Genomic DNA, 12416 nt, shown 5'->3' with positions numbered 1-12416 from the left:
TGCCACTCTCTAATTCACCCTCGGACAGAAACCAGCTCCAAGGGATTTTATTTTATTTTATTTTATTTTATTTTTTTTATTTTCCCCCACTCTCCTTGTCTGGAAATCCACCATGACCTGCAGGTCTTGCTGCTCAGAGAGACGTCAGGAAAAGCAGAATATTGGCCAGTAGAGGAATGGTTTTGCTGGTGCTGGAGGGGAGAAGGGCTGTGAGTGTGTGCTGTGCTGCTCTGGGTGAGGATGGAACCAGCTCTCCTTTATGTCCAGAGTGGCTGAACCTCTCCGTGGCTGCTCAGGATCCTGTGCTCACATCTCCTGCTGCTGCTTCTCCCCCTCTGATTTCCTCCTGCAGGACAGCTCTGCCTGGCAGGATGGTGGCTGAGTGGAAAAGGCAGAATTCTGAGGCTCTTGTGAGTCAGCAAAGGCACCTCAGCAATAAAAATAACGCTGAGAAGCAGCAATTTGCTTACGAGGGCATTCCCACTCGGGAAAGCGTGAGAATTGGGAGGGAGGAAAGCCATGCAAATAATAAATACCCAGCAGAAGGAATGCATTCATGTTTGGGGAATATGGGCAATGCCTGGCCCTAAATCTGGCATTCACAAGGGAATGGAGAGACACAAAACACCTACAGGTCTAAAGAAATAATCCCTGAATTACTCAGGGACACCAAAGGAATTTGGACCTGGAACTCTCACGGATTTCAGCATCGTTCTAGGTGCAAGTTAAACTCCTCTCACAACTTTCCCCAGCTGGAATTCAGATATTGTGGATTAATAATTCACTTAGGGTTTTGTTTTTGTGCAAGCAGTAATGAAGCACTTTTCTGTCCCGATAATTAAAGTACTAAAAGATGTTAGCCAACAATAAAATCTTTCTGTTGGGCCCTAGGAAGGCAGGAAAACTTAATTTATCTGCACCTAGATCTCTGTACTGCTCTGTTCCCAATTAAAAATGTATTTTGGTTGAAAAATGTGGAGATTTTTTTCCCCACCACCGGATTATTTCTGATTTTAATGATGCTGTACAATCATTCTGTTTCTTAGTAATGTATTTATTTTTATTTCTCAGAAGGAAAGTAATGGACAGTGAAGCAATGTTTATCCCAAGGGCATCATATTAACATTTCTTGGAGCACTGAATGTTTGCAGCTCTCTGATAAACAGCCTGATTTTTTCCCTTGGCAGCTAAAAAAAAAAGGCAATAAAACCTTCTGTGGGCAATTGGTTGATAGACCCAGAGCTCTTGCATTTACCAATGGAAGAAGCAGCAAAATTTTGGGGGAAAGAGAGGTGATTTGTTAAAAAGGATATTGGAGGGTATTCAGTCGATATTGCTGCTGCAGAAGCAGGAGGGCAATGCCCTGGGCTCAGAGGAAATTGGGAATTCCTCAGCAGCCCAGAGTGAGAGAGGCTGGAAAAGGCTGATGCAGGTCCTGAGTGCTGGGTTTGAAAGTGTGAACATTCTCCCAGCTTTATCCACGGACTCAGATAAAACCCAGCCAGGTTATTGCCAGGGAATGATGATTTCAGTCTGGAAGCTGGAATTCAGGGCACAGCTCTCTCACTCTGGGCTGCTGAGAAATTCCCAATTTCCTCTGAGCCCAGGGCATTGCCCTCCTGCTTCTGCAGCAGCAATATCGACTGAATACCCTCGAATTTTTAACAAATCACCTCTCTCTTTCCCCCAGAATTTTGCTGCTGTTTCCAGTGGCAAATGCTCTGGGTTTATCTATTGCCCTCAGCAGGGCCAGGCTGGAGCCTCTCCCTGCTCCACTGGGTGCAGGATCTGGGTGGGATCTGAGTTCAAGCATCTTCCCCTTCCTCTGATCTCGGGAACTGACATTTTTTATAATTTAACTTTAATTTTACGAATCTACAAAGACCAGGGATGAGGGAACAAAGTTCCCCAGCTCCAAAGCTCCCTCTGGAAATGCTGCTTGGTGGATTTATTTCCCCACCAGCAGATCAGCTCTTCCTCCCTCCCAAACACTTGGGTTGGAAGGTGAAACCGTGCAAGGTGAATTTTTGTTCCTGCTGTAAATGGGCCTGTCCAGCTCCCAGCAGCACAGGCACAAGGCTGCTCCTTGGTATTTTAACCTGGGCTTGCTGTGGAGCAGCCAATGGCTCTTAATTCTGTTTGTCCATGTGCCCTTTCCAGCATGTGCTTCTGTAAACATATTCAGAGCTCATAAAGCGTTAATTAGGAATAAAATAAAATAAATAAGGCAATAATCTGAGCCTTGCAGTCCCTTTTGGCCCAGAGGACGTGCTTGCTGTTAACTATTTCCAGGCTGTTCACAAACAAGCAAAAATTTACCAGAACAAGAGTCCTTATTCAAGACTTTTTTTTTTTTTTACGATGCAATATAAAAAAAAGAAAGAAGCACAGCCCAGTAAATCATATAATTAACACAGGCTTGGTGCTCGGCGTGTGAAATTAACCCAGGGGATAAACAAGTGGCTGGGTTAATCCCAGCAAAACTCCTGCTGTGCTCCCAGCAGTGCTGCCTGTGCAGGCACAGGGACGTGGCCTCTCCCAGCCTGGGGCAGGGTGGTGGCCACTCTTCCCTGCCCACGGGGATGGACATGGCTGAGCTGAAAATCCTGGAAGGTTTTGGGCTCCTGTGTGGATGTTTTGGTGTGATCACGGCCGTGGAATTCATGGGTGCAGAATTTGGTGTGAGGTGAACTCTGTGCTGGGGGGTTTGTGGTGGGAATGGACCCAAGGGAGTCACAAAGGGAGACCCAGGGGAGAAGACAAAGGAGAATGAGGGAAGGATCAGAGAATAGAATCAAGGAGTTGTGGAATGGTTTGGGTTGGAAGGGACCTTAAAGTCATTTCCACTGTCCCAGGCTGCTCCAAGCCCTGGCCAGCCTGGCCTTGGGCACTGCCAGAGATGGGGAGGCCACGGCTCCTCTGGGAATTCTATTCCAGAATAGGAATTCCACTCTCACAGGAAGGAATTCCTTCCCAATATCCCACCTATCCCTGCCCTCTGTCAGTGGGAAGCCACCCTCTGTGTCCTGTCCCTCCACCCCCTGTGTCCTGTCCCTCCATCCCCTGTAGTTTCCTTTGGGGAGCACCAAACCTTCCAAAAAACCCATCCGTGGTCACACACACACACAAACACCTCCCCAGCCAACAAACAGCAGCTGCTTCTGAACAGAAATGACAAATGCTTTGCACCTTACTCTCAGTAAATCAGAGCTGAAAATGAGAATATTGAAGTTAACACCCACATTTAATATTTTATCAAAGGTGCATTCATGATGTCGGGAGGATTCAGTGTTGCACTGAAGTGGAAATCAGTTTCTGAAGAGCTGGAGGAATTAATGGAAGTCAATGATTTGCAGCCAGCCAAACTAGAATATTTGTGAATCAGCATTCAGGTCTCTGCCTGAATATCACTGAAAATGTGTTGAGTTTGTGGCTCTTTTTTAACCTGTTTGTAAAGCAAGGGAAGGCTCACCTCTTACTGCCAATTTTTGGTTGAGGACTTTGCTGTTCTTTTAAACATCATTATAGAACACAGTGGTGTCCTTGGGGGCTCTTGACCCATTTTTTGAGCTTAATCTAATAAAATCACAAATGCTGAACCTGTCCTTGGCTTCTCAGAACTGATCAGATGAAAGTTTCAGTGCTCACTGAAATGATTTGAAAGACCCCAAACAACCAGGCTCCTCCACTTCAAATCATCTCGATTAGACCAATATTGGAGCTGATATGGGCAGAAACTTTCCAGAGAAAACTGCTCTGAAGGATCCCTGTGCAGTTCTGTGGCACTGGAGCCTCAGTTCCTGCTGCCAGCCTCAAGTCCTGATGTAAAAGTGCCTGCCCCAAATAAAGGTTTATCAAATGCTTGGACAGGCTGGGCTGGTGATGGCTCAGCTGAAGTTTCGTGGTTTGCTTTTAAAATAAACCCTCTTAGTCAGGCAAAAGGAGTAAAAGTTGGTCTGTAATTTACCCCACATTAACTGGATTCTAAAGAAAGACTTCTGCCTCAAACCCAGGTTCCTGATGGGCATCTATCACTAATCTCAGAAAAAGGGAGACTGAATTGTCTTTTTTTTTTTTCTTTTTTTTTCCCCTGAGAATCACGAATCACTCTCCATTTTCTGCAAGGCTGCAGGAGCAAACTCGGAGCTGCAGAGTCTTGGGTCAAACCACAGCAGCAGAAGCAGAGAAGTGAGAGAAAAGCACAGGGGAAAGTTGATTTTCTCATTACTCACCCTGGTCTTTCTGCATGGACAAACTGCAGCACCAGCAAGTATCCACCAAAAGGCTTCTAAAGGATGAGCAAATGTCTGTGATGAAATGTTTAATACAAAGTGGCTGTTAGAAAGAAGGAAGAAAGAGAAGAGAAACCACACATAGACACACATAAAATCCATTTCCACAGTGAGTCAAGAAATGTAAGAAGCTAACTAATTTAATGTAGTTATTTGTTTGTTCTCTGGCTCAGTTTCTAATATGAGGGATAATAAAGAAAGGTTTTCATGCAATCCAAAGGGGAAAAGCTGGGATCTGGACTGCATGAGTGCTACCATGTACAGTAAGGTCATTGCAACCAGCTTCCCTCCCATTTTCAGTGCAAAATTTCAGGCATTCAGAGGGAGAAAACAAACCCACCAAGGGAGCAGCCATCCTGCAAAGAGTTTTCTGCATTGCTGTGGAGCTCAGTGTCCTCCTCAGCATATCCACCACTTTCCTTTGCTTTTTTTTTTGTTTTGTTTTGTTTTGTTTTGTTTTGGTTTTTTTGTGGGTTTTTTTTTTTTTTTTTTTTTTTTTTTTTTGTTCCGTTTCCTCCTAAGCATCCTGCTGAGAGCTTATCTTCAACAACCTTCTAAAAACAGAGCCCCGGGGATGGCAGGGATGGCAGCAGTCAGCACTTCATCCTCCACATTCAGCCCCCAGGAAAACCCTGGTGGGGAACAGGACCTGGGTGTGCTCTGGGAAGGGCTTCAGGTGCCTCAGGAATTGGGGAAGGGCTGTGGAGGGCAGGGAGGTGTGTGCAGAATGAGAAGTGGTGCCCGGTGAGAGGCTGCAGACATCAGGGGCCAGGCTTTGCTTTCCTGCCCTTGCTGAGCTGATTTCAGGTAGGGCTGGGTTGGAAGGACTGACTGCAGGCAAGAGGAATTCAGGGTGAAAGCCTGGCTCAGGCAGAGCTGAAATTATTCCACTCCTAAACTCCACAGAGCAGCTTTTTAAAAATTCTGCTGCATCCCAACCATCCTGCACAGGAGCTCCAGCCTGGTGCCCCCACTCAGCTCTGCCTGCCCTGGGAAAAGCCAGGATTAGGGACCACAAAATGGGCTGGAATGCTGGGATCCTTTGAGAACAAACAAGGCTTAAAAAAAAACCCAAAAAACCCAAACAGATAAAAAGAACACAAAGAAATTGCATTATATGATGTAAATTCAGGCAGATCTGAGAGGAGTTTTCCAGCTCTTGGGATGCTTGTGGGTTTGTAAAACTCCAGCTCCTGGAGCCCTGTGATTATCTGAGAATTACAGATGGCATTAAAAAATAACAACAATTAAAAAAAAAAAAATACAAGAGGTTTGGAGACAAATAGTAATGCCCGAATAACAAATATTCAGGATTCAGAGAGCAACAAAAATAATCCATATTGAGAATTTTGGAACTCCTTTGATTTCCATTTTGGCGACTTGTGTTTTCTGTCACATGGGACAGGTATCCCATGAATATTTTGCTTGTATAACTCCCTTTCTCCTCCCTAAATTCTCAGGCAAAGCCATTATTCCTGACACAGAGAAGGAATACAGTTGATTGAGATGTATAATTCCCAACTTGTTTCTAAAAAGGGGGCAAGGCACGATATTGTACCTTTTAGAAGTACAGCCTGCACTTATTTATAAATTAGAACTAATTACAGGTAACCTGTCTTTGGCAGGAGTAAAAAGAAAAACCCAATTTTCCATCCTTGGCAGATGTTTCAGTGTCTTCCCATTATGATCTCAGTTGGCTTTATCAAGTGATACCACATTATAATTAGCTGAGGTAAATGCTACAATTCAAAGGAGGATGCCCAAGAGCAGGAGCTGGAGCTGCAGAAGCCTCAAGCAAAGAAGCTAATAAATGATCCTCTTTCAATTAGGCAATTATGTGTGAAAGAGCTGAGAGAGCTGGACTGGAGACAGCATTTCTTAATGGGTTGTTCAACACTCAGGGCTCTTAAGCAAGATGTATCCTAGGAAAAATGAAAGTGTTTTTTGGTCTAGGAAAAGAATTTTCACTGAATTTTCACTGTATTTTCCCATAAACCACTATAAGTGTGTCTGGATCAACCTTTTCTCATGGTTGCTTAATTTATTCTTACATTTTTACCAAAAAAAAAGAGCTTTCTTAAACTTTTTTTTTTTTTTTTTTGGAAACAAGGTCGACATATAAGAATAAACATCCATATTACATATTTTAATTGCCTCATGGCTCAAGAACATTCGGCCTGCCTGACAAAACAGAGACATTTCTGAGACAACTATAAAATCCCAAAATATGGAATCTTTACTCATTCCACAGCACACTCCTGACCTTTATAGGAACAATTTCTAAGCTTCAGGATTTTAAATGCTTCATGTAAGATTATTATTGTTATAAAACAAAGCCAAACAGGCTCTTGGAGAACATTTAAGGGGCTAGAATAAACTCGTTTCTGCCATAAAATACCTGTACAAGTCCCATGTCCACCTGAGTAATTGGAACTTGTGTATCCAGGTTTAGGCTGGGGAAGCATCCAGAGGAGTGGACTCTCATTCCTGGCTTTTCACCATGTCTTGCTTGATGTCTTGCACTGAAAAAATGAGAAATTGCTGAGCTGCCTCTGAAAATTTCAGATATTTCACTCCCCACACAGATTTGATGCCTCCCTGCTGACACTCCCAAAAAGGGATCTCAGGTCTTGAGTGTGGCTGCTCAGAATTATTGCTGCTGTCCCTTCAATGAGTACGGAAATATTAATTATGATGGCTGTGGAAATGGTAATTAAAAATAATCATGTGTACAGGGCATGGTCTTCATGGGGGAGATTCTCTTAGTGGCTACAGCCTTTTAAAGGAGTTCTGTGATTTTTGGGTTGTTATTCTCGTTGGCTGGAGCGTGTCCAGGGAAGGGAATGGAGCAGGGAAGGGGCTCAGCCTGGAGAAAAGGAGGCTCAGGGGGGATTTTGTGGCTCCCTGACAGGAGGGGACAGCCAGGTGGGCATCCAGGAGGAGAGGAAATGACCTCAGGGGAGGCTCAGGGTGGAGACCAGCAGGAATTTCCCCATGGAAAGGGTGGGCAGGGATTGGAACTGCCCAGGGAGGTTTGGATCCCCATCCCTGGAGGTGACACTCGGTGCTGTGGGGACAAGGTGGGGATGGGGCACAGGTCATACTCAATAATCTTGGAGGTCTTTTCCAACCCAAACGATCCTGTGATTTAAAACAAAGTTGGTTTTTTTTTTTTTTTCTGGCCAGAGAATGCATTTTTCTCCTTTTCATGCAAAGGAAAAGCAGGTGGGAGCTGCTGAGCACCCTCAGCAAGCACAGCTGGGGCTGCTCCCATCCCTTGGGATGCCCTTGGGTGTCCTGAGGTCCTTGAGAAAAGCAGCAGGGCTGCAGAGGCTGAGCCAAGCCTGGCCTGTTTGCACCTCATTTTTGCACCCAAGAAAGAAGAAGGACCCCCAGGTATCAGTCCAGGGCCCATTCCAGGAGCTCTGAGCTGCCCTCTGGAATTCTCTCCTCCACTCTCCCAGCAGTATAAGCAGCAAGTCTGAGTTAAGTACCTCAAGAGAGATGGCAAAAACAAAAACGCTCCCCCTGCATCTCCTTTCAATGCCCCTGAGCCAAAACGTTCCCTGAGATTTAATCTAAACTGAAATAAAGCCTGGCTGTGTGATGCTATAAAACAAACGTGGCAGCTCCTTGACAAGACTAACAATAGGTCAGGCTTATTTGTAGAGAGGGAATGCTAACATTAGCTTGGGTCTGCAATAAACTGCTTTATGAACAGCTACTTTTCCAAACTGATTGTGTTTGAAATGCTGCAAGTTCACTTGACCTCCGTCCTCTTTGGGGTTAAGTACATCCTTGGGCTAGAGTTTAACACAGCACTTTGGGAATGTAAAGACTTAGGGTGCCTTTGGCCTTTCTACCAGCCCCATAATCTGCTTACAAGCTCGTCCTGAACTTTGACCCTTTGGAAAAACGTTTGCTCCACTTCAGCAGGGACATTCTGGCTCTGTCCTGTGAGAGCCAGAGCCATGGCAGAGCTGCTGATGTTGGGAATTTAAGGAAACAGAGAAGGACAGCGAGGTTTTGCCTGGCTGCAGGAGCTCTGATTCCCCCTAGCACGTAGGGAATATTATCAGTGACCAAAAACCCTACAAAAGGTGGGCAGTGGTTCTGCTCCAGCAGGGTACAGGGGCCAAGCTCAGTCCCCTGCTCTGATGGGAACCAAAAGCTCACAGTGCAGCCCAAGAGAAGAGACATTTCTGAGGCCACTATAAAATCCCCGAATATGAAATCTTCACTCATTCCACAGCACACTTCTGGCCTTTACAGGAACGATTTCTAAGCTGCATTTCCCAGCAGACAGCACAGCACATCTCCCTCACCCCTGCCTTTCACACTGGCATTTATTTGTTCTCCACCTGCCTGTACCTGCTGTGGCACAGGAAATGCATCCCAGGTTTCTCTGCACTGCAGAGGGAGGCATTGATGTGGGAAATGGGAGAATTTTTCTCAGCTTTTGTCTGAACACAGTTGGTGTTGGTCATTTCTCCTCTCTCATCATCACCATGGGCTGTGCCTGTGAGCTGCTCCATTTTGGGAATGGGTCTCACTGCTGGGCTGGTGCTGGAAGGTCCTTCTGCATGTTCTCCTAGGACCTGGAGAAGAATAAACAAGGATTTCTGAGAGGTTGGAGTGAACTGTTTATTTTCCACAGGTTTCTTGTTGCCAGGGATTCCCACCCCAATTTCTCAAGCAGCTTGTTCCTTGTGATAGACAAGTAGGCAACCTGAGATTGCCCAGACTGTATTCCCAACTCACACACACACTTCTGTATCCAAATGCCACTGGAATGACAAAACCCAGAGAGCATTCCTGAGGCAGCTTTTGTGCCATGGCTGTGCTCAAGAACATCAGAAATCTGAGCATGGGGCTGGCTTCCTGCTCCATCCCAGCTGCCCCCTGTGCAGAGTGTGTCATCTTCACCACGAGGGATGTGATTGAAGAGAGAAAAGTGTAAAATAGCTTTATAATCACCACTATTTATTTTTATTCCTGCATGGCTTGGGAGCACTTACCATGGACACTTATTCCACAGAAGGCCTTTGCCCACAAGGCTTTACAGGCTGAGTTGTCCCATTCCATTACTAAAATCCCTCTTGACCTCTGGGCTGAAGAATTTGATACAGATTCTTTGGGGAGATTAAAATTTGGAAAGCCACAGCCCTGTTGTTACAGCTGGAGTTAGCTACAGCTCCACTTCAGACCACTTCTGTTTTCCATAGCATTTGATTTCTCTCCCTTCTATCACAGCCAGGGCAGAGCTCACAGAGGGTAAATCTGCCTGCATGGAGCTCACTGGGGAAAGCAAAGATCAAAACCCCAGAGAATTTCCCCACAGAAAGGCCAAATAAAGCAATATTTTAACCATCACCAAGTGCAGTTCTTGGCACAGTTTTTCTCTGTGTTGAGTTTGCTTGGTGAGATTTTGGGATCTCTTTGTCTTCCCTGTGAGGGCAATTGCTCAGTGAGCTCTTCCTGGCCTTATCTTGATTTTTTTTATTACATTTTCTCTCCCCTGCCCAGCTCAGGAGGGGAGTGTCAGAGTGGTTTGGTGGACATTGGCATCCAGACAGGGTCAACCATCACATTCCCACTTATTCCTAAATTAACAATTATTTTTGACACATCCTTTAGGAAAGCTCCATGCTATAATTCCCTCTGTGGATAGAAATAGCTCTGTGATGACGGTACTGGGAAATTCATACTGGGAGCACTGGGTCCTCTGAGTTGTCCAACCCAACATTCCTGACAGGTGAATCCTTGCACAGATATTGATATGAAAGCTAAAAATATTTGAGATGCTTTGCAGCAAAATCCATCCAATTCCATCTACCCTGCTCTAAGTCCAGGGACAATCTGGAATGCTGGGAGCAGGGGAAATATTCATGGAAGTTCCCAGACAGAATTCCGTATTCTATGATTGGAGTATAAACCTGTCCAGAAGACAAAAAATTAACTTTGAAACCCAAGAAAAAATCACTTCCAGATGGCAAAAAATTGGTATTCCACCTATAAATGAACTGCCAGCTCCATCTGATGTTTTGCATCCCTCTCTGCTAAGTGTATCTGACAAGACAATACATAAAATAAAGTGGAATTAATGTATTCCATAAGCTGCCTGCACCTCCCTCTTTTACAGGAGATAGCCTCCAGGAGTTTGGGTGTGCCCAGGAAAAATAAAGAGAGAAAAATTGTTCATTACTCCATATCAAAAGGATGTAGGGCACCCTTTTTTTTTTTTTTTTTTTCCCCTCTCAGGATGGCAGGCACACATATAATAATATAATATAATAAATAATTCCTATTTATTCTTCTCCTATGGCAGAACAATTCCATCTCATTGGTATCACAAAAGGCAGCAGTGGTTCCATTCCAAGCCTCAGCTTCTCATTTATCTCATTTGGTGGCTGGTGAAGATAATTTCAAGGCAAAGTCATGCTGGCCAAACTCAGCAGAGACAACTTTCCACCAGGACCCAAAAGCTAAATATTTCCACTGATTTCCACAAGAAACAGCTCTTTATGAGGCCCAGACCATTCACTTTGCAAGAGCAATGGTGGAAACATTTTTAGTTGCTCAGGGTCTGTGCCAGAAGCCCGTGATGGACAGGTCCCAGCAGTGTCTAGGGCTGGCTTGGCTTCCTTTGGCTGCCACCAGCCCATTTTCATTTGTCTTCATTTGGGTTTGGCTGCAGTGCAAAATTCGACATCTTTTCCAAACCTCCTGCATCTCACAAAATAAGCAGACGTTTTCCTCAAATAGACTCTTGTACAAGGAGAAATGTCAGTATGGTTTTAGAAATGACCCATTAATGTCTTTTCAAGTAAAATCCTCGCATTCTTTTCAATTACACTCCCAATCCATCTCATTTGTTTCTTGCAAACCTTTCTATGAGCTGCTGCTGAGTGAAGAATATCTGGGAAATGCACCCTGAGAACCTTCTATGGCTGCTTGAGTAGAGTTCATGCTCCACTGCAGTTTAATTTTGAGATTTCTTTTTCCATTTACTGTCTACCACTGCTTGATCAGAAATAACTTCATTTTTCATCATGAACAACAACTATCCAACAGCAGAAATATACATTAGATGTAATACTGGTAGAATAATAGTGGAAATATATGTTAGATATAATACTAGAAGCAAACCAATGGAGAAATGTCCTTGCCTACAAGATTTAAGCAGTTCTGGGAACTGGATTTGTGAAAAATGAAGATCTAGGAAATGTTAGTTCATAATCACCAAGACAGGACTAACAAGGAAGTTGTGTGATATGAACTGGTGAGAAATGCTTTGCAGGATCTCTAAAAACACAGAAAAAGTCACATCAAAGCTACAGCAATCCCCACTCCTAGTTCTCAGTGACTACTTTGTATTAGAAGGAGTGGGAAAATAATTCTTCCCAACGACTGTTGATGCCAGCACGAGCACTTTGCAGCACCTAAGCTCAGTTTTCCCTTGATTTGCAGCCTCTTGGTGAAACACAAGCCACCGTGAGATGAATTTTTTTTTACTTGCCAAACCCCAAATCACCCCACAGGGACCACACCACACCGTGCAAGCTCCACCATCCCATTCCCGAGGCTGGCTGCAGGGCTGTGGTGTCTCTCCTGCCTGCTAAATATCTAAATTACTGGAACAATTTGGAATATCTCAGATGTAGCTGCTCAATTAATCTTCCCAGATTGTCAGACCAGCCCGTGGCAGAACATCTTTGGCACCAAATTTGTCGAAGCGACAGGGCTTTGTTTCCAAGAGCCAGGAAGGAGAACACGTTAGCAACAACAAAAGGTGAAATATCAAAGGTTCTCTCGAGTTAGCAGCTTTAAAGCTCTCTCATAAAACCATCCTGTGACCCTCCAGACAAAATGGTGATGTTTCAATCATGTCATTACCTGAGGCAGATTACAATTTTTTTTAATTATTCTTCCCCTCTGCTTTCAAAAGGGTTGTTTTCAAGTAGGAGGAGAAGAGGCTGAATAGTGGAAAGGGTGTGTGCAGCTGTTCCATGAAAAGTACATTTCAATGCACATAAATACACCCAAAAGCTTTCTAAACGTTGCAACATCCCAGACACGGCTGGAAGAACAACCCTAAATCAGATAAATCCCACAGTAAATCAG

The 12416-nt window shown here is 44.4% G+C and overlaps 1 long non-coding RNA gene across 1 annotated transcript; it reads right to left on the bottom strand.

Annotated features, from left to right (window-relative positions):
- Nucleotides 1-76: 76 nt before the first annotated feature.
- LOC148221949 (uncharacterized) lies at nucleotides 77-4712 on the bottom strand. The gene is made up of 3 exons (XR_015807059.1): nucleotides 4633-4712; nucleotides 4233-4307; nucleotides 77-378 (listed from the first exon to the last, which is right to left on the bottom strand). It is a non-coding gene; the product is annotated as an uncharacterized LOC148221949 (long non-coding RNA).
- Nucleotides 4713-12416: the final 7704 nt, after the last annotated feature.

Source organism: Sturnus vulgaris, chromosome 15, assembly GCF_052056855.1.
Source record: "Sturnus vulgaris isolate bStuVul1 chromosome 15, bStuVul1.hap1, whole genome shotgun sequence".
Classification (NCBI taxonomy): Eukaryota; Metazoa; Chordata; class Aves; order Passeriformes; family Sturnidae; genus Sturnus; species Sturnus vulgaris.
This window is presented reverse-complemented; position numbering and strand designations above follow the sequence as displayed.